Raw genomic sequence first — 22,324 nt, forward strand, 5'->3', positions numbered from 1 at the left:
ATGATGGTACATATGCACTTCTGCTACCTTTATATTTTACTGTAGAGAGGCCACTTCTCTAATGGTTCCTTATGTAGACGAGGATACAGTGCTTCCAGGATGCAGCAGGCACCTCAAAGGAGTTCAAATTTGGCATGTTCCCAGAGCCCTGGCCGAGAGAAGCTTGGGAGTATGGAGATGCATCCACTGGGCTAATGAACATGAATAAATTAAAATGTCCTCACTGCAACTATGTCGCAAAATACAGAAGAACACTTAAAAGACACTTACTCATTCACACAGGAGTGAGATCTTTTAGCTGTGACATCTGTGGAAAGCTGTTTACTAGAAGAGAGCATGTCAAGAGACATTCCTTGGTGCATAAAAAAGACAAGAAATACAAGTGCATGGTATGTAAAAAGATCTTCATGCTCGCAGCAAGTGTAGGAATTCGGCATGGATCTCGGCGCTATGGAGTTTGCGTAGACTGTGTCGATAAATCCCAACCAGGACTCCAAGAGGCGGGTGTAGAGCAAGTGATGGATGACTTCCCTAGAGATGAAGAATACGATGACAATGACCCTGTAGAGACAGTAGATGCAGATGATGACCTGGTGGATGAAGGAGAAGATCCGAATGATCATACTCGATGGTCAGAGCAAAATGACACCTCACGCTGGGGAGAACAGAATGATCCTTCACAGTGGGAAAGACAGAAACCCCAGCCTCCATGGGACGGATCAGGAGATGTTTGTATGATAATAGACGACTGACTGACTGACTGCCAATAGGCATTTCAACTCAAGGGTGCTGCAGCTGGACAGGATGCCTAATTTGATTGATGATTCGTCATTGAACTGAAGGCTTGTAAAACATGGTACTGTGCTGGACAATAGTTATTGCTGTGAAAACTGTAGGGTCAAAGCCTTATAGCAAAAAATATGTTTTTTTAATTTTATTTTATTTTTTCCAGTAATTTGCACAGGATTGTACAGAATACAGCCATTTGGATGAAATTTACAGAGTCTTAACATCTCCAATCAGTTATCAAAGAAATGTATTTTTTATTTATAGGATATAGCTATGTTGGTCCTATCAAAGTCTAAATACTACTAATGTAATGTTAATACGTGTATCAGTTTTGGTTAGAATGAAAAGCAATGATGAATCGTGGTATGAATGTGATGTTCCTTACACTACTAGAAGAGTGGGACATATTATTAAATATATTGAGAACTTTTTTTCCTCACTGTAGGGATCCGGCTGCACTGCTTTAAGCTCAGCTGCAGGTCTTTATTTGATTTAAAAAGTTCTCAGCTTCTTTGGGGGAATTTGTGGTGGAGGTTCTTTTTTGCCCACCTGTAGAAGTTAGATCTTGATATTGAATGATTCACTGTAATGGTATTCACATCCTGTTAAAGCGGGGGTTCACCCACACCGCCAAAAAAAAAAAATATTAAAAGCCAGCAGCTACAAATACTGCAGCTGCTGACTTTTAATACATGGCCACTTACCTGTCCCAGGGTCCAGCGATGTCGGCAGGGGACGCCGAGAACCTGCTCGGTTCTCGGCAGCTGCCGCCGCCATCCTAGGTGAGGGAATCAGGAAGTGAAGCGTTGCGGCTTCACTTCCCGGTTCCCTACTGCGCATGCGTGAGTCGCGCTGTACGTCCCTAGTGGTCCCCGCTCTCTCCTGGGAGCTGTGTGTTCCCAGCAGACAGCGCGGTGGGGGCAGGAAGAGGCATAGACTCCCATGGGAGTCTATGCCGGAAGTGGGTGCAAATACCTGTCTTACCTGTCTATTTGCCCACAATTTTATTTCTTTCTCGGTGTAGTTTTTTTTTACTCTGATGATAAAGTACTCTTTGTCTTGGCTGGGTGCATAGCTGCTTCCTTGCCCATGTGTCACGCTCTGTACTAGTTTCCAATCACTGTGGACTGATTGAAGCTACCCCAGCACTGCCCATTGATCACGTATATGCAAGTGTCATTGACACAAATCTGTGGCCGACCATACATTAGATGAATTTCATTGGGGATGTGACTAGTCTGAACACCAATGGAGCTTACTGCTATAATATGTGATTGTGAGCACACATTTGCAGTTTGCCAAGGAACTAGCTTGAAAATCAAATTACAATTCAACCAAATGGCAGGTAAGACAAGAGTCCATCCTCAGCAAATCTAGGATGTTTCACTGGAAGTGATGAAATATCCAATGGGATATGACTAGCCTGTTGCTGCCCACACATGCGTCAATGTTTGCATGGATCTTTTTGTGGATGCAATTAGTATTTTCAGTTGTATTTATAGTTTTTATTTTTATGCTGTTTTGTCAAAAATATCACATTTTGATTCTATTAAAATGGTCGTACATTTTTCATGTCTTTTTATTTAATTTATATCACCTTGAAAATATTCAGACAAAATAATAGAGTATCACAATGATTTGATTAAAATTGTATGTAGACCTAGCTAAAATCCTGTGTGACTTGTCCCATATTGCTTTGAACACCTTTTGTGTACAGATACCTCCCTCAGCTGGGGCAGCATGAATTACTTTCCCTATCTAGCTAATCAAACACTGCTGAGCAGAAAGCTGGTATATAAATTCCCATTATTCTGATAAATCTGTGTATTTCCAGGAAGCCTTATCTAGACAATAGCCAGGTCGGTATTTCCGACCAGTGCTCTTAGATTGATCCACATATAAGGAACTGTGTAAACCAAGACCTGTTGGGTGGTAATAAGCTAGAGAAAGAGATGTGAGTTGGTGACTTTTCCACCTAGTTTTCAATACAAGGCCACGTTTCTACATTGATTGTTGTTTGGTTTTATGAGCTGCAGACAGACCTTTTTGGAAGCCCTCTCTTCTCTACTCAGGTGAAAGTTGTGAATTTGAAGTCTAATGGAATGGAATAGTCAGATGTAGGAATTTTGAGAGAATTGGTTGGAATTAAGACTTCTTGCTTGAACTGCTAGTAGCAAAGAGCCGCAGCAATTAGTGGCACAGAGCCTGTCCGAGCCTATACGTACTGTATGTTGTCATATTATTGCTTTGTATCATTTTCTTGCTTTTATAATAAGTTGAAATCAGTTGTAATAGCTCTTTGGAGTTCTGTGTAGACTGCCAGGCAATTCTGAGCGCTCAAGCAAATTTCTTGTTATCTAAATGCTTTATTATTGTCCCTTCATGTCAGGTTGAAGTTTTCAGATATGTACAAACTGCAATTATCTTTACAGTTTTATTATTTATTTTATAAATATATATATTTTTGGGGGAGCAATATTGCAATGACTATCTGTTTAGAGAAGTAATGGAGTCATAGATTATGAGCTTGTATCTTTTGCCCTCACCAATATTTTTTTTTTTTTTATTTTATTTTTTTTTCCTGCTTCTGACCCTTGATGTATCTTTTGGCCAAGAAAGTGGACATTTAGAGCAATCCCCAGTACTATCCAAGAATAAGAATTTTGTAACCTTATTTATCAAATTGAGAGAACAACTGCCAGATAACTTCACCAAAAAGTTTTAAACTGCACTGCAAACATTGCAGAGAAATGAAAAGTTGGAAACTGATTTCTAAGTGTTTTATTGGGGATGGTTCTTCCGCCAGACAGTTTAAAGGCTCCTTCACACTGTGTGCAGTAAGATGCTTTTTTTTAATATGTACTGGATCAACGCAGGTCACTGAAAGGGCACATAGAAAACAGTGTGTAATTTATTTTTTTTTTTTTATACCACAATGTTGTGCACATGTGTGTTGCAGTGCATTACGTGTTAAAATGCAACCTGTCTGCATTTTAATGCAACACATAGGACCACATGTAAATGCAATTGAACGTAAAGAGAAAAAAAAAATGGTCCATGGACCTGTCACTTACAACGGATGACATGAACAGAACACACATGCCAATTTGCATAAAAATACAACAAAATGCAGTACATATGAAAATGCATGGTAAAAGCACATTGATGCACATGTATTTTCAATATGTTGCTGTGATATTTTTTTTTATGTGCAATATGGTGTGAAAGAACCCTTACAAATTAAAGCCCATTAATAATCCAATTGCTTTATGGTAATCCTGCTATTTTCTTTTTCTTCATTCTTAATTGGTCAGTGCCTGTTATCACCCTCTAGTTAACTCATTACATGGCCCAACAGATTTCCAGTTATCAAAATGTTTGCTGGAATCTGTTGTAACACTTAACCTGTGTGTGGTCATCTTTTAGGAAGGTTTGGATTGAAAAAATGTATGGAATAAGAACAGGGAAAAAATGGAAAATTTATATCAAATACTTACCGTAATTTTCCTTTCCTGATGGACTCCATGGCAGCCTACGTATGGGTTAATCCCGCCTCTCATACCTCATAGGACCCCACTCCCATAAATCTTTGCTTCTAGCCATAGACCGTGTTCCATAATATAGCCTACTCCAGCAAATGGGAGGGAACTCCTGCTGCCATGGAGTCCATCAGGAAAGGAAAATTACGGTAAGTATTTGATATAAATTTTCCATTTTCCTGACAGACTCCATGGCAGCCTACGTATGGGAAATGACTAGCCATACACTCCCGGGTGGGAAATTGCTGGTTCAAAGAAAAAAAGGTTTATTTGGTACCGTCAACAGACAAGACATGCAAACCAAAATTAACCGAAGACAAAGAAGCCGGTTCTACACAATAGTGTGTCATAAAAGTGTTGATCGACGACCAAGAGGCCGCCTTGCAGATTACTTCCGGGGATACATGACGGGAAGCTGCCCATGACGTAGAAACGCTCCTAGTAGAATGAGCGGTCATCGCTTCTGGAGGAGCCAGACCCTTGACTGCATAAGCCCCTTGTATAGCCTGAACGATCCAAGCTGCAATGACTCTGGAGGAAGCACGCAAACCCTTGTTCTTTCCTTGAAAATAAACAAACAAATGATCGGATCTTCGGAAAGAGGCAGTGACTTCAAGGTATTGCCTTAAAACTTCTCCCACATCCAAAGGGTGAATGCTAGAGTCTCAGTTGCCCGGAAAATTGGAAGAACAATCTCCTGATTCTCATGAAAAACCGATGTTACCTTAGGTTTTGATCCGAGCATAGGAATCAGGACTACCCGGTCAGGGAAGAAGGTAAGGAATGGTTCTTTACATCCTAGGGAACTGATTTCGGAGACCCTTTTGGCTGATGTTATAGCCACTAGGAATACAGCTTTAAGAGAGAGATCTTTAATAGCTGCTTGATCCACACGTATTTCCTTTTCCGAAAAGAAATTTAGGACAAGGGGAAGATCCCACTTGGAAAACCTCGGCTTTCTTTGAGGCCTGAGTCTTATCGCTCCTCTGAAGAATTGCCTTGTAAGGGGATGTCTGGCCCAGGATATACCTGTGAAGGCAGAGATTGCGGAAACCTGAACCCGTAGAGAACTTACTGATAAGGATAGATCCAGGCCTGTCTGTAAGAAACCAAGAATATCCTGAATCCTTGGGTCAGTACAGGAACCATCAGTGGTGGAAATGTAATCTTTGGTAAACTCTATTGGTACCTGGTCTTCTGGCATTCAGTAGAGTCGAAATAGCCGCACTTGGACATCCTAGGGCTTCCAACCTTCCCCTCTCAAGAACCAAGCCGTCAGATGGAGCTGGGACGGACATGGGTGAAGAGAAGTTCCTTGTAATAGGAGATCTGATCTGGCTGGGAGAGGAATTGGATTCCGGTAGCTGAGTTGTAGTAAGAGGGGGAACCACGGTCTGTTGGGCCAATATGGAACAACTGCCACTATTTCGACCTCTTCCCACCTGAGCCTCGATAGGAAGCGAAGAATGACCGGAACTGGTGGAAAGGCATAAGCCCTGTGGAATCTCCACTGGTCCGTCAGAGCATCCACTCCGAAAGCCTGGGAACAACGACATCTCGTGTAGTACTTCTCCATTTTGTGGTTGCAAGGGGACGCAAACAAGTCCACTTCTGGTGACACTGCCAGAGACAGGATCCAATTGAAAACTTCCGTGTGGAGAGACCACTCGTTGTTGTCCAGGACAAACCTCGAAAGGAAGTCCGCCTGGACATTTTGGACTCCTGGAAGATAGACAGCTGTCAGATTTCATAGGTTCGTCTGAGCCAAACACATGATAGGACTCACTTCCTTCAGTAGGGAGAGACTGCGTGTGCCCCCTTGTCTCTTGATATAAGAGACCGCTGTCGTGTTGTCTAGCCTCAGGAGGACTGAGGCCCCTGATGTTAAGTGGAGAAAGGCTCGAAGTGCACAGAGGGCAGCTCGGAGTTCCAGGACATTTGAAACTACGCCCCGGGATGGGAAATCCCACTGACCCTGGGCTATCTCCGTCAGACAGAGAGCGCCCCAGCCTCTGCTGCTGGCATCCGTTGTCACCGTGATCCAGGAAACGGGTGCTATGGAATGGCAATTGAGGAGATTCCTCCGCTGCAGCCACCAGGGGAGACTCTCCCGCATGGACGGGGTTATCCGAACCAGATGGTCTCGAGAACCCGGATCCCACTGCTGTAGAAAACCCTTCTGAAAAGGGCGCATCCTCCATTGAGCCCATTTCACCATGGGGGCTGTTGCTACCATGGTGCCGATTATCCTGAGACACTGAGAAGCTCTGAGCAGGGAAGATGACATTGCCAGGTGAATTCTGTCCCGAATCAAAGGGATTTTCTCCAGAGGCAGAGAGATGGTACTCTTCAACGTGTTGAACTGGGCTCCGAGGAATATCAGAGACTGTGTCGGATCTAGATGACTTTTTTCCCTGTTCAACAGCCAACCGAACTCCGTCAGAGTAGAAATGACCTGATCTCGGTGTGACACTAGTTGATCCCTGTTCTGCGAAAGCAAGAGAAGGTCGTCCAGGTAGTGGTGTAAACGGATACCCTTGACTCTGATCAATGCCACGACAGCCAGTAAGAGCTTCGAAAACACTCGAGGCGATGTTGTAAGCCCGAATGGGAGACATGTAAATTGGAGGTGTCTCTGACCAACTGCAAAACGTAGGTACTTCTGGAAGTCCCTCGTAATCGGTACGTGAAAGTAGGCATCTTTCAGGTCTATGGAGACTAGCCAATCGCCTGGCTGTATTATCTGACGAATTGTTAGCAGTGTCTCCATCTTGAATTTTTCCTTCTTGATGAAGGAGTTCAGGTATGTCAGGTCGATGACTGGCCTCCAGGAACCACTCTTTTTGAGGACCATGAAAAGGGGGGAATACACCCCTTGAAATTTCTCTTCCGAAGGCACCGGGACGGCAGCCCCTTGAGCTATCAGAGAATCCGTGTACGACAGAAGAATTTGTTTCTTTTCTTCCTGGTGAGGAAGGACTGTGGGAACAAACCGGTGTAAAGGTGGATTGGAGAACACCCACGAATGGCCTGATGAGACTGTTTTGACCGTCCAGTAGTCCCTGATCGAGGCTGCCCAGACGTGCTGAAAAAGGAGTAACCGAGCCCCAACTTGCTCCGCCTGGACAGGCTTCATATCAAAAGGACTTAGAAGCCTCCGTCCACCAGAAGAGGATGTCTTTGAGGACTTCTGGCCAGAGGGTTGATTTCTCTTCCAGTTTCTCCTGAAATCACGGCCCGGTCTATAGCGGCGGGCATCTCTAGCGCGTTCTTGGTCTTGCCTGGGTTGGGGTCTCCTCTGACCCAAAAGGCGACGATCCTGGGGTAAGAACCCTGACCTACCCCCTGTAGCATGGGTAATGGCGGAATCAAGTTTGTTCCCAAAGAGGGAGGAACCCTCAAAGGGAATTCTACACCAAGCCTGTTTAGAGGCAGGATCCGCAACCCACGGGCGCAGCCACAAAGCACGCTTGGCTGTGACTGAGGAAAGCATGACCCGTGCCACTAGGCGGATAATATCCAGGGATGCTTCCCCCAGGAAGACTGATGCCAGTTTTAGTTCATGGATTGGTGAACTCTTGACCAAATCTTCGGACACACTCGCTAATGCCGCATCCACATCATCCGACCAGGACTCCATAGCTTTCGACAGAGCTGCGAGAGCCAAGGCTGGTTTACACGCCATACCTGCCGTAATATAGATGCGTTTCAGATCAGTGTCGATCTTCCTTTCCAGACCATCCTTAAATGAAACGGTATCCTCTAGAGGGAGGGTGACATGCCTCACCAACCTCATCAAAGCAGCATCAATGAGCGGAGCTGACTCCAGATGCTTTACCTCTTCACTCTTAAACGGATACATCTTGGCCACTTTGGAGATTAGTGAGTTCTTCCTCTCAACTTTACTCCACTCATCTGAAATGATTTCGCCAAGCTCTCCCAAGAAGGGAAAATTCGGTTGATCCTTTTTGAGATGTTTAAAGTATTTCCTCTGTTTAGAGGGTGCTTCAACTGGCTCTTCCCATCTCAATGCGTCTTTAACCGCCTTGACCAACCGTGGCACCAGGGAGAAATCAAAACCCACACCAGGATCATTCAGATCAGTCTCGCTTTCGGAGGATCCGCTTAAGGAGGGACTGCGCCTAGAGGGACCAGGAGCCCCAAGGTCGACTCGGCCAGGAGCTAGCACTGGAGCAGAGGGAGAGATAGCTGAACGATTGGGATCCGATCTGATCAGGGATTCCTGAACCACCTTTCGGACCATAGCTTCCACCTGCTGGTCTCCGGCTCCTCTTTCTTTTGCGGCTCGGGCATAACATAGCTCACAGAGGGATTTACCTTCTGGGACCTGAGCTTTACATCCCCAGCAAGCCCTTTTATCAGAGCGGCTAGAATGGCGGTGGGAGTGACGCCCAGATGTAGACTTGGGCTCTTCACTATGGCGCCTAGAAGCTGATCTAGAACGCCTTGAACTTGATGACTGTTTTTAATGATGCGATCTGGAACGATCGGTATCTTCACATGCTGAGGGTCTATGATCAGACCTAGGAGGGCTGTGGAAAATAAAAGGAAATAAACAGGATCCAGAAAGAAACAAAAACAATCAAGCAGAAGGAATAAACAATTCCTACCTGCAGCGCAAGGGTTGGCCACTGGGGGGCGGTGACACGTCCATAGCAGAAAACCAGGTATCTGAAATGAACAATTCCTTGTCAAACACAGGGATCAGAGAGAGAGAGAGAGGCTTGGACAGCCAGCAGCGAAGTCTCTTACCTTGCCAGGGAATAAGCACTGCACCGGGAAGCCGCCGTTTTCACCCACAGACAACCCAAGTAATAGCTGTATTCTGACAGCTATTTAAACTCGGCGCCGCCGATGACGTCACCGCGCCCCCAGCGTCGACAAGCGGGGCTCGTACACATGCGCGACCGCCGCCATTTTCCCGGAACTGCGCATGCGCGAACCAAGCCTCGCTTTCAGACGAGGCTCGCAATGTGCAGGGACCCGGAAGACGCGGCGGAGTGGGACGCAAATGTGTTCCAGCCGCCATAGAGGCCAGAAAGAGAGATACAGGAACAAACAAAACACACAAAAACAGCTGCCATATATGGAATGAAACAAAGCAATATACGATACCACCGCACGATCCTGGTCTAGTCTGATTTGGGGACGATTATCCACTGCACGGCCGGGCTTTCAGTAAGGGGGGGCCTCCTGCTAATAGCAAGGACGTTTGGCCCAGTTGCCGCTTGCCTGCCAATGGCAAGGCTAGTAAGCTCTTCATGGCATCGCAAAGCTGCCCGTATCCACCCTGCTAATAGCTGGGACTGCTGGACTCCAGAACCGCCATCAGAACCACCGTGCAACCAGAACCGGACCGTAGAAAACTTCATAAGGTAAGATACACCTTGGTCCGAGGAGGAGGACAAAAAAGGAACACGGTCTATGGCTAGAAGCAAAGATTTATGGGAGTGGGGTCCTATGAGGTATGAGAGGCGGGATTAACCCATACGTAGGCTGCCATGGAGTCTGTCAGGAAAGGGAAGATTTGCCCTCAAGTTTCATCTTTCACTGGTAAATATTAATTCTGATTGGCACAGGCAACTTCTTTCTTAAATTTTTTATTTTTTTGTTGCTTTTCCATTTTATATGTGCCCCTAATTCTGACTATATGCATGGTCATTTGTAAAATGCTTCTACCATATTCATCAACTGTTGGGCTGCATTTATACTGGCAATTTGGGTTGGTGCGAATTGCATCAGTGGGAATCTGATTCCTGCTGCGGCTGCTGGCCCTGTTTGCTATATAATGAATGGCCGCAGCTATTTGCGACTCTCTGCACAGCCAGTGATTACCTGCGGCCACCAGCAATCTGTCATTGTTGGTGAACTGGGCCAGCAGCTACACCTAGCTGCTCAGAGTGGCAGCGGGGATCGGAAGCTTCCTGCTGCTGCGGTTTGCAGCGGCCTGGATCGCCAGTGTGAGTGTAGCCTTAATCACAAAAATGAACTGTCCTATTCAGCTGAACTTCTACTGTTTCTATAAACTGTTGTGTAGGGTTGTATTTTGATTTGAAAGTGGTTAAAGTTGCCTGAAAATTTCCATGTGTATGGCAAGCATAACAGTGGAAGAAAAAAAGCGAAAACCTACCTCAGGAAACAGGATACAGTTGTCGCTATGTCGTGAATGGATTAACTAGAGGTCAAATAACAAGCTCCTCCCAGCATCAGAATAATTTTGATGCTCAATAAAAAAAAACACCCCTACATGGTGGCAATTCTCAATGCAATTGGGAGCTGATTTTTTTTTTTTTGCCCTTTCCGGTGATCACAGCAAATTCTGGCAATAAGAGTGACAGGCAGACTTTTTTTTTCTTTTTACCATTACTCTCTGTGAGACATCCACTTTACTGTGACCAGCTTTATTTGTGGAGGTGTCTATGGGAAGAATTGTATGGTAATTTTTTTGTTTTTTGTTTTTTTTTGTTTTTTTTTTCCTTTCCGTAAAAATAGCAGGTTTTTTAATATATCTAAATGCTCAGTTTTGTGCCATGCATAACTGAAAAAAAGGTGAGAAATAAATTCAGGCCTGCAACAAATATTTTATGAGTGACTGCTGCTGTTTGGAAAACTGTTGCAAAGTGTCACTGCTGCTTCCAATATCTCACTAAACGGGTTTGCTGTGTAAATTATAATAAATTTAGTTACTAAGTAATTATTACAGTCCCTTTGCCTTAGGCCCCTTTCACACGGAACGGATCCGTGTTGATCCGACCCGTGAACATCCGCTGCTCAGCGGGGATTGCTCCGTTTTCCCCAGCTGAGCCGGTGGATGACAGAGCGGGACCCGCACACTGTGCAGGGACCGCCCTGTCAGATCTCCGCTCTCCCCTATGGGGGATCGGAGGAACACGGACCGTCTGTCCGTGTTCCTCCGATCCGCTCTGCAGACGGATAAAAAAATAGGATTTTCTTCCGTCTGCAGAATTGGACGAGAGCGGAGCCGGATGATATCGGGTGTTAGCGGATGTACATCCGCTGACACCCGCTATCCCATAGGGATGCATGTATGTCCGTATTTCATCCAAAAAACGGATGGATGAAATACGGACATATGGTCCGCATGTGTGAAAGGGGCCTAACATGAATTGGCTTGTAATTTTTAGTGGTAGGAATTTCTGGGAGCTAATATTGTTTTTCTTTTATATATCTCTGAAAGTATAATACCTCCTAAATGTAAAAATCTGAGTAACTGTTCTTTTTCTGTTTGGTGGGGTCCAAAATAGATTTAATTTGTTTAAAAAGAGACTATTTTAAAACGTGAAATTTATGTTTTGCTTTGTGAATATGTAAGTAGTGTAAGTCTTATCCCCCCCTTTTTTTTTTCTTCTCCTTTCAGACTCCTATAGTTTGCTCCTTGTAGAACTGTCAATATATAGATACATATATATAAATATTATAATATATATATACATTTCACTAAAATCTGCTTTATTAGGAGCAAACTCACTCAGAACTTAGAACTTTGGACCTGGCTTTAAATTCTATTGTGCATTATTTTATTTTTTTTCCTTTTACACAAGATCTCATTCTCTTGAAAAAAAAGAGTCCTTACTTCAATCATTTATGTATATTCGATAAATTATGACCAAATGTGATGTTAGATTGCATAGAGTAAATTTAACCACTTGAGCCCCGGACCATTATGCTGCCTAAGGACCAGAGGTCTTTTTCCAATTTGGCACTGCGTCGCTTTAACTGCTAATTGCGCGGTTATGCAATGCTGTACCCAAACGAAATTTGCGTCCTTTTCTTCCCACAAATAGAGCTTTCTTTTGATGGTATTTGATCACCTCTGCAGTTTTTATTTTTTGCGCTATAAACGGAAAAAGACCGAAAATTTTGAAAAAAAATGATATTTTCTACTTTTTGTTATAAAAAAAATCCAATAAACTCAATTTTAGTCATACATTTAGGCCAAAATGTATTCGGCCACATGTCTTTGGTAAAAAAAATGTCAATAAGCGTATATTTATTGGTTTGCGCAAAAGTTATAGCGTCTACAAACTAGGGTACATTTTCTGGAATTTACACAGCTTTTAGTTTATGACTGCCTATGTCATTTCTTGAGGTGCTAAAATGGCAGGGCAGTACAAAACCCCCCCAAATGACCCCATTTTGGAAAGTAGACACCCCAAGGAAATTGCTGATAGGCATGTTGAACCCATTGAATATTTATTTTTTTTGTCCCAAGTGATTGAATAATGACAAAAAAAAAAAAAATATTTACAAAAAGTTGTCACTAAATGATATATTGCTCACACAGGCCATGGGCCTATGTGGAATTGCACCCCAAAATACATTCAGCTACTTCTCCTGAGTATGGGGATACCACATGTGTGGGACTTTTTGGGAGCCTAGCCGCGTACGGGACCCCGAAAACCAATCACCGCCTTCAGGATTTCTAAGGGTGTAAATTTTTGATTTCACTCTTCACTGCCTATCACAGTTTCGGAGGCCATGGAATGCCCAGGTGGCACAACCCCCCCCCAAATGACCCTATTTTGGAAAGTAGACACCCCAAACTATTTGCTGAGAGGCATATTGAGTCCATGGAATATTTTATATTTTGACACAAGTTGCGGGAAAGTGACACTTTTTTTTTTTTTTTTTGCACAAAGTTGTCACTAAATGATATATTGCTCACACAGGCCATGGGCCTGTGTGGAATTGCACCCCAAAATACATTTAGCTGCTTCTCCTGAGTATGGGGATACCACATGTGTGGGACTTTTTGGGAGCCTAGCCGCGTACGGGGCCCCGAAAACCAATCACCGCCTTCAGCGTTTTTAAGGGCGTGAATTTTTGATTTTACTCTTCACTGCCTATCACCATTTCGGAGGCCATGGAATGCCCAGGTGGCACAAAACCCCCCCAAATGACCCCATTTTGGAAAGTAGACACCCCAAGCTATTTGCTGAGAGGCATGGTGAGTATTTTGCAGCTCTCATTTGTTTTTGAAAATGAAGAAAGACAAGAAAAAACTTTTTTTTTTTTCTTTTTTCAAATTTCAAAACTTTGTGACAAAAAGTGAGGTCTGCAAAATACCCACCATGCCTCTCAGCAAATAGCTTGGGGTGTCTACTTTCCAAAATTGGGTCATTTGGGGGGGGTTTGTGCCACCTGGGCATTCCATGGCCTCCGAAACTGTGATAGGCAGTGAAGAGTGAAATCAAAAATTCACGCCCTTAGAAAGCCTGAAGGCGGTGCTTGGTTTTCGGGGTCCCGTACGCGGCTAGGCTCCCAAAAAGTCTCACACATGTGGTATCCCCGTACTCAGGAGAAGCAGCAGAATGTATTTTGGGGTGTAATTTCACATATTCCCATGGCATGTTTGAGCAATATATCATTTAGTGACAACTTTGTGCAAAAAAAAAAAATTTGTCTCTTTCCCGCAACTTGTGTCGCAATATAAAATATTCCATGGACTCGACATGCCTCTCAGCAAATAGCTTGGGGTGTCTACTTTCCAAAATGGGGTAATTTGGGGGGGTTTTGAACTGTCCTGGCATTTTATGCACAACATTTAGAAGCTTATGTCACACATTACCCACTCTTCTAACCACTTGAAGACAAAGCCCTTTCTGACACTTATTGTTTACATGAAATGAAAAATTTTTTTTTTTTTGCAAGAAAATTACTTTGAACCCCCAAACATTATATATTTTTTTAAAGCAAATGCCCTACAGATTAAAATGGTGGGTGTTTCATTTTTTTTTTTCACACAGTATTTGCGCAGCGATTTTTCAAACGCATTTTTTGGGGAAAAAACACACTTTTTTAAATTTTAATGCACTAAAACACACTATATTGCCCAAATGTTTGATGAAATAAAAAAGATGATCTTAGGCCGAGTACATGGATACCAAACATGACATGCTTTACAATTGCGCACAAACGTGCAGTGGCAACAAAATAAATACATTTTTAAAAGCCTTTAAAAGCCTTTACAGGTTACCACTTTAGATTTGCAGAGGAGGTCTACTGCTAAAATTACTGCCCTCGATCTGACCTTCGCGGTGATACCTCACATGCATGGTGCAATTGCTGTTTACGTTTGACGACAGACCGCCGCTTGCGTTCGCCTTAGCGCAAGAGCAGGGGGCGACAGGGGTGCTTTTTTTTTTTTTTTTTTTTTTCTTTATTATTTTTTTGCTTTTTTATCTTATTTTTAAACTGTTCCTTTCATTTTTTTTTTTTTTTTAAATCATTTTTATTGTTATCTCGGGGAATGTAAATATCCCCTATGATAGCAATAGGTAGTGACAGGTACTCTTTTTTGAAAAAATTGGGGTCTATTAGACCCTAGATCTCTCCTCTGCCCTCAAAGCATCTGACGACACCAAGATCGGTGTGATAAAATGCTTCCCCAATTTCCCAATGGCGCTATTTACATCCGGCGAAATCTAAGTCATAAAATGCTCGTAGCTTCCGGTTTCTTAGGCCATAGAGATGTTTGGAGCCACTCTTGTCTCTGATCAGCTCTATGGTCAGCTGGCTGAATCACCGGCTGCATTCTCAGGTTCCCTGTTGAGACAGGAGAGCCAGAGAAAAACACGGAAGACGGTGGAGGGGGGGGGCATTCCCTCCCACGGCTTGTAAAGGCAGTCTAGAGGCTAATTAGCCGCTAGGATTGCTTTTACATGAAAGCCGACCGCTGGCTGAAAAGAATGATACCAAGATGATACCTAAACCTGCAGGCATCATTCTGGTATAACCACTCAAAGTTGTGAATGGCATACCTGAAGACAAAAAAATGGTTAACAATGGTTAACAATAAAGCACAGTAAACAGTAAAGTATAAATAATTACATACCTGAAAAACAAACATGATAAAACATAATAACAATAACAATAACAATAAAACATTGCAGAATAGAATACAGTAAAAAAAGAGCAGAACAATAGAGAGAGAGAATAGAGAGAGAGAACAATAAAACGACAACTATTTTTTTTTATTTTATATATATATTTTTTTTTTACACTTTTTTTGTAACTAACTTTTATAACTGTAACCGGTTCCAGGTTCGGGTCTCTCAAAATGCGATGGCATCTTGGGAGACCCTGTGAAAGTGTGCCTAGTCTGTGGAATGCTGTACCCTACGCTAATACTCAACTAGTGCATGGTAGCGTTCAAAACATTCACCAATGCAAAGACCAGGATTGTCAGGACAGGAGGGACAATAATAGCGGGTGTCACGCTTATATCCGCGCTTGCTGCAGACACGACATCTTTTTGGGGGGGTTCGTTGGGTAGGGGTACTCGGGAGGACATAAAGAAAATGCCTCTCATGCAGCCGACTGCATTTGGTTGGGGATGTGAATGGGGGAAGTACGGGCGCTGCAGAAGCGGTGTGTTCCCAATTAGGATTGGCGAATGCAGCAGGAAGGGCACTATGGGCACGACGGGCCTGTGTTTGTCTTTTTGGTGGCAGCGGGACACTACTTGTGCTTGCCACCTCGCCAGCTTGAACTGCACTTATGGGACTCGCCACGTCACCAAGTGTTACTGCAGCGCTGGTTTGACTACGACCGGGGTGTACTAGGCCGCTGGTGCTTGCCAGTTCAATAAAAAGCTTCCAAAAAAACTGTTAGCGATCGCAGGGATCAGGCCTGACTCTGCAAACGCTGCAGTTATGCGTTTAGTGTTTTGTAAGTGTCAGTGATCGATCGATACTGCACTTGGGTGGGCTGGGCTGGGCCGGGCGGAGGGACAAAACGCAGGTGCTAGCAGGTATCTGGGCTGATCCCGCTAACACTGCGTTTTTGGGAACCCTAAACTGCTGGGGACGCTAGTATAGATCTGATCGGATAAGATATTGATCCGTACAGATACTATACCACTAAGGGAGGCGTATGCTGCGTGCGTGGGTGTTAGCGGTACTGGCGCTAATCTGACGCTGCCTGGGGCGACGCATATCACCGCCGGGCGATCAGGGGGCTAAACCTTTATTCGGTAATAAACGGCGGGTGCCCTGACACTATAAAAAATAAACAAACTAACCAGCGTCACCCGTAACAGTTATATGGTGATCAGTGGTGAAAGGGTTAACTAGGGGGCAATCAAGGGGTTAAAACATTTATTAGATAGTATATGGGGGTCCCTGTCGCTATAAAACGCTGACGGCGAACCTAAATATTTACCTCACTAACTAGCGTCACCAGCGACACTAATACAGCGATCAGAAAAATGATCGCTTAGCGACACTGGTGACAGGGGGTGATCAAGGGGTTAAAACTTTATTAGGGGGGGTTAGGGGGGTACCCTAGACCTAAAGGGGGGGTAATACTCACTGTCCCAACACTGTAACTGTCACAAACTGACACCAATGCAGTAATCAGAAAAAAAAAAAACAAAAAACAAAAAACTGCTGGTGTCAGTTTGTGACAGGGGGGGGGGTGATTGGGGGGGGATCGGGGGGCGATCGGGGGGGGGATCGGGGTGTTTTGTGTGCCTGGCATGTTCTACTGTGTTGTGTAGTGTTGGTGCACTCACATACCTGTCTTCTCTCCTCGGCACTGCAACGGAATACTGAGCCGAGGAGAGATGACATCATTTCCTTTGCTGCTGTTTAGCATACAGCAGCAAAGGAAGTAATCTGATTGGCCGGCGGCGATCGCGAGGGGGGGGCCACGAACTGATGGCCTCCCCCTCACCTCTGATCGCCGGGGGACAAAACGGGACCGCCTCGGGCACCGGGGGGGGGGGGGGTCCGATTGGACCCCCCACCCGCGGGAGGCAAATCACATACATGTACGTGATTTTGCCTGCCCGTGCCGCCTTGCCGACGTAAATCGGCGTGAGGCGGTCCTTAAGTGGTTAAATATACACTTGGTACACTACAAAAAAAAAAAAAAAAAAAAATCAAATCTCCAACTACGGGCCAGAGATCGAAGTCCATTTGCAAGGACATAAACAAAGCAGTTTTCTAAGCATATGTACCTGTGCAGTGTAAACCCTACCATTTTAAATGTCCAAGTCTCTGAGCATGATTAGTGCTAACAAACATTAACATCAGTCCCTGGCTGCAATGAGCTTCTAATCTAAAATCCAAAACTAACTAACTTTCTTAGATTAGAGACTATTTCGACAGAAGACAAATACTGTACCAGCATGTCTTGGATTGTGGTGAGAATCCCACACAGGGAGAACATATAAACTTCAACACAAACATTAGGATGTTGGGGAATTGAACCAGCAACCCCAATGATTCTAGATGGAATTACTACCCATTTAGCCAGCGGGCAGCCTCACATGTGTTGTCTGCATCTCTGTGGTGTGAACCAGCCCTAAGTCCATAGCCATGCTCAGTGTCACAAGCAATATACAATATTTCTTTCTCGTACATCACAGTACACAGAGCCTCAGTAATTACTGATGTGTTATATGGGTATCACAAGGTGATTGGACAGTGGTCATATCCTAGACAGGAAGTTCAACCCCCTATATAACCCCTTCCCTTACTGCGAATACCTCAGTTTTTTCGCCAGTGTCTTAGGTGTTGGTCACGAATAAGATGTGCTGTGCTAAAGCTCCAAAGGGATATCCTATACTGGGGCAAGCCATGCAACCGGATCCATTCAAAGTGCTTTTTCAGGCCAAATTGGATGGTACCCGGGCCTCGTGTCCGAAGAAACAAGGTTTTACCTGTAACGCTTCTCTTTTTAGAGAGCTGGACCCCGGGATCCAGTATTTGGTTTTTCTAGCCAAATACCTGGCGGGGTGATTTACGGGCCCAGAACTGCGGATCCTCCTTTTCTGGGGGGCTCCTGTCTCTGAAGGTTTTCCAAACGGAGCCCACCGTGAGAGGTGAAGATTGGGTCTGTATAACAGAACCCTGCAGCTGGATAAGGTAAGGGAGATTCCTCAGAATTTTTTAATTCTAGTAGGTTTCTCCTTTAAGTAAATGTATGCTATGCCTATTATCGCCACCGGGGGCTGCCAAGAGCACATACCTTCTCATGCTTGATCTGTCTGTCTCAGTGATCACGCTGTACGCTCCTCCAAGCCGAGCTCCAGGTAGGACGGGATGGGGGGGTTTTTCCTCAGGGATATTTCCCCCTGAGATTTAGGGGGCCGGGGTGGCCTGAAAAGCGGTAGTATACTGCGCTACCGCCGCCGCCGCCGCTATCAGCAGGTTCCTCATCTGCCAGCCTCTCTCTTTCTTTCCTCCACCCCAGCCTCCCCTCCATGCTTGTCCCGAGGATCGGAGCCTCGGCCTGCGCGGGAAAGCACACGTTTTTGAAAAAAACGAGGAGGGGGGTGGGAGGGGTGGTCGGAGGAGGGGGGCGGAGCATTAATGCGATGTCCGGCGTGCTTAGACGCCCACATCCCCGGCTACACAGGCTATAAAGAGCACACTTTTCCAGGTGCATACAGCCTATGGAGGGACACAGAGCTGATGGTCGCATGTAAGGTGGGACACAGGCATTTTCCCAGGCAGCATTTACTTAGAAACACTAGACTGGGCATTGGTAGCAGTGGCAGTTGCTGTACTACATCGCTCAGCAGTCAGTGTTTCATTTGTGTGACACCTCCACCTTGTTGCTTTGCACTATGGGTAGAAGAGGTACAAATACCCCAAAAACCAGAGGCTCTAGGGGATCTCCCTCAGGCTCTGAGGACCCCCCTTCTGCAGCACCTTCCCCCCCGAAGGACCTGGGATTGCTGGCCAGGGAGAGCCGTCAGGGTCAGGGGCTGCATCTACTTCTGGCACTTCAGCCCCTGTATTCATTACGCAGGGAGTTTTTTCCTCAACCTGTAATGGACTAGAGGAAAGACTAATGGCCTTAATCGCATCTTCACTCAGTGGAAGAAAACGCACTAGGTCTTCCTCTGTTACCCAGGACCTTCAAGCAGAGGAACTCTGGGAAAAAGGAGAGGAATCCTTTTCAGAGGATCGGGATGGGACTGATGATTCCTCTTCTGAGGAATCAAGTGGAGAGGGACCCTCTTCAGCTTCTCAGGATGAGAAGGTGTTAGTGCAGATTCTTGCTGGGTTGGTCCGCTCCACATTTAAGTTGCCCGTATCTGAGTCAGTTAAAGAACCCTCCTCTTCTTTGGGTTCACTGAAGCCTCCTCAAACAACAAATGCTTTTCCTGTTCATAATTTACTAGAAAATCTCATTTATTCTGAGTGGGATCACCCAGATAAACGTTTTTTTCCGCCTAAAAAGTTTTCAACACTTTATCCTATGGAGGAAAAGTTTAGAAAGATGTGGGACGCCTCCATTTCCTCCGTAAATAAAAGTCTGACTTGTCCTGTCGACAATGCTCAGATGCTGAGAGATCCAATTGATAAAAAGATGGAATTCCTGTTAAAAAATAATATTTTTTCCTTAGCGGGTTCAGTAGCTCAACCTGCAGTGGCAGCGATCGGGGTCTGTCAATACTTGAGAGACCATGTTAAACAGGTCTTCAAAGTTCTACCTGAACAGCAGGCCCGGGGGTTGGCCAACCTTCCAGCGGCCTTATGTTTTGCTGTTGACGCTATCAGAGATTCTATCATCCAAACCTCTTGCCTTTCGCTTGGGTTGGTGCATATGGGTAGAATCTTATGGTTGAAAAATTGGTCAGCCGAAGCACCATGTATGAAGCTTCTGGCTGGATTTCCATTTCGTGGTGCTATGCTGTTTGGAGAGGATTTGGACAACTATATCCAAAAGATCTCTAGTAGGAAAAGCACTCTCTTACCTGTTAAGAAAAGGAGTAAGTGTCCCTCTTTTAAACTGGCTCTTTCCCCAGTGCCAGGAGCATCAGCCTCCAGGCAGTCGCGGCGGCCTCCTTTGTCAGGTTCAAGAAATACATTTCAGAGTCGACCCCAGGGACAAAAGAAGTCCTGGGGGAAGAAGCCTACTAGACAAGACGCTAAAGCCTCTTTATGAAGGAGCGCCCCCGCTCGCTCGGGTGGGGGGAAGACTGCTACAGTTCTCAAAGCTCTGGCAGGAGGATTTCCAGGGAAGATGGGTAATCTCCACGGTAACTCTAGGTTACAAACTGGAGTTCCAAGAATTCCCCTCTCCTCATTTCCTCAGAACAAATGTCCCCAGAGATCCAGAGAAAAAGCAGTCGCTCCTCCTAGCATTGGAGCGACTATTGTTGCAAAAGGTCATGGTGGTGGTTCCCACAGAAGAACAGGGATTGGGATTTTATTCCAACCTTTTCACGGTTCGAAAACCAAATGGAGTTGTCAGACCCATCCTGGATCTAAAGGATCTAAACCGATTCCTAAAGATTCAATCTTTTCACATGCAATCAATTCGGTCAGTAGTCTCCATCCTACAGGGAGGAGAATTTCTGGCATCAATAGACATCAAGGATGCGTACCTGCATGTACCCATTTTCCCTGCTCATCAAAAGTACTTGCGCTTCGAAGTAGAAAAACGCCATTTTCAGTTTGTAGCCCTGCCTTTCGGGCTAGCCACTGCACCTCGGGTGTTTACAAAGATCTTGGCTCCTCCTCTGGCCAGATTAAGGGCCCAAGGTATAACTGTCATAGCATACCTAGACGACCTGCTCTTTATAGACCGGTCGGTAGCCTGCTTGATCCGGAACTTGGTGACCACAGTACTTGGAATACCTAGGTTGGATTCTCAACCTAGAAAAGTCTTTCTTAAAGCCAGTAAGAAGACTAGAGTATTTGGGCCTGGTCATAGATACAAGCCAAGTGAAGGTATTTTTACCTCAGGCAAAGATCAGAGAGCTGATTCAGGTAGTCAGGACCAAAAAGGGTCCTTCTGTCCGTCTTTGTATGAGGCTTCTGGGAAAGATGGTGGCTTCATTCGAAGCAGTTCCCTATGCTCAGTTTCATTCAAGACTGCTGCAACACAGTATCCTGTCTGCTTGGAATAAGAAGGTACAGGCATTAGATTTTCCGATGCACCTGTCTCCTACAGTGTGTCAGAGCCTCAGTTGGTGGTTAATACCCGAAAGCCTGCAGAAAGAGAAATCCTTTTTACCGGTTACCTGGACAGTGGTAACAACGGATGCCAGTCTTTCGGGTTGGGGAGCAGTTCTGGAACAGTCTGTGGTCCAGGGGGAATGGTCCAAAATCGAGAAGACCTTACCCATCAACATTCTGGAGATCCGTGCAGCGTATCTAGCCCTAAGGGCCTGGACTCTCAGGCTACAGGGTTGCCCTGTCAGGATCCAATCCGACAATGCCACAGCAGTGGCTTATATCAATCATCAAGGAGACACCAGGAGTTGTGCAGCTCAGAGAGAAGTGAACCAGATTTTAGTCTGGGCAGAAAAGCATGTGCCATGCATATCGGCAGTTTTCATTCCAGGGATAGAGAACTGGCAGGCGGACTATTTGAGTCGCCAGCGGTTAGTCCCGGGGGAATGGTCTCTTCACCCCGATGTCTTTTGGGCCATATGCCAAAGATGGGGGATACCAGATGTAGATCTCTTTGCATCCAGGTTGACAAGTTTGTGGCAAGAACAAGGGATCCTCTTGCATGCGGGACAGATGCGTTGGTGATTCCGTGGCATCAGTTCTCACTGATTTATACGTTTCCTCCTATTATGCTACTACCACGGCTCCTTCACAGGATCTGGCAGGAGAAGAAGTCGGTACTTCTGGTGGCCCCAGCGTGGCCCAGAAGAGTTTGGTATGCAGAGATAGTAAGAATGACAGTGGGTTCCCCGTGGACCCTACCGTCACGTCCAGACCTGTTATCTCAAGGTCCAGTGTTCCATCCTGCCTTACAAATGCTAAATTTGACGGTTTGGCTATTGAAACCCACGTTCTGAAGAGTCGTAGGCTTTCAGGTCCTGTGATCTCTACCTTAATCAATGCAAGGAAGCCAGCTTCCAGAGTGATTTATCATAGAGTTTGGAAGACTTGTGTATCCTGGTGTGAAGCCAGGGGTTGGCATCCCAGAAAATATGTCATAGGTAGAATTCTTGACTTTCTACAAATAGGATTAGAGAT

At 45.1% G+C, this 22,324-nt stretch overlaps 1 pseudogene; it reads left to right on the plus strand.

Annotated features, from left to right (window-relative positions):
- The window catches only part of LOC141111712 (zinc finger and BTB domain-containing protein 10 pseudogene), a 92,152-nt pseudogene extending 91,354 nt beyond the window's left edge, over positions 1-798 (plus strand).
- Positions 799-22,324: the final 21,526 nt, after the last annotated feature.

This window comes from Aquarana catesbeiana, linkage group LG11 (assembly GCF_042186555.1).
Source record: "Aquarana catesbeiana isolate 2022-GZ linkage group LG11, ASM4218655v1, whole genome shotgun sequence".
Taxonomy (NCBI): domain Eukaryota; kingdom Metazoa; phylum Chordata; class Amphibia; order Anura; family Ranidae; genus Aquarana; species Aquarana catesbeiana.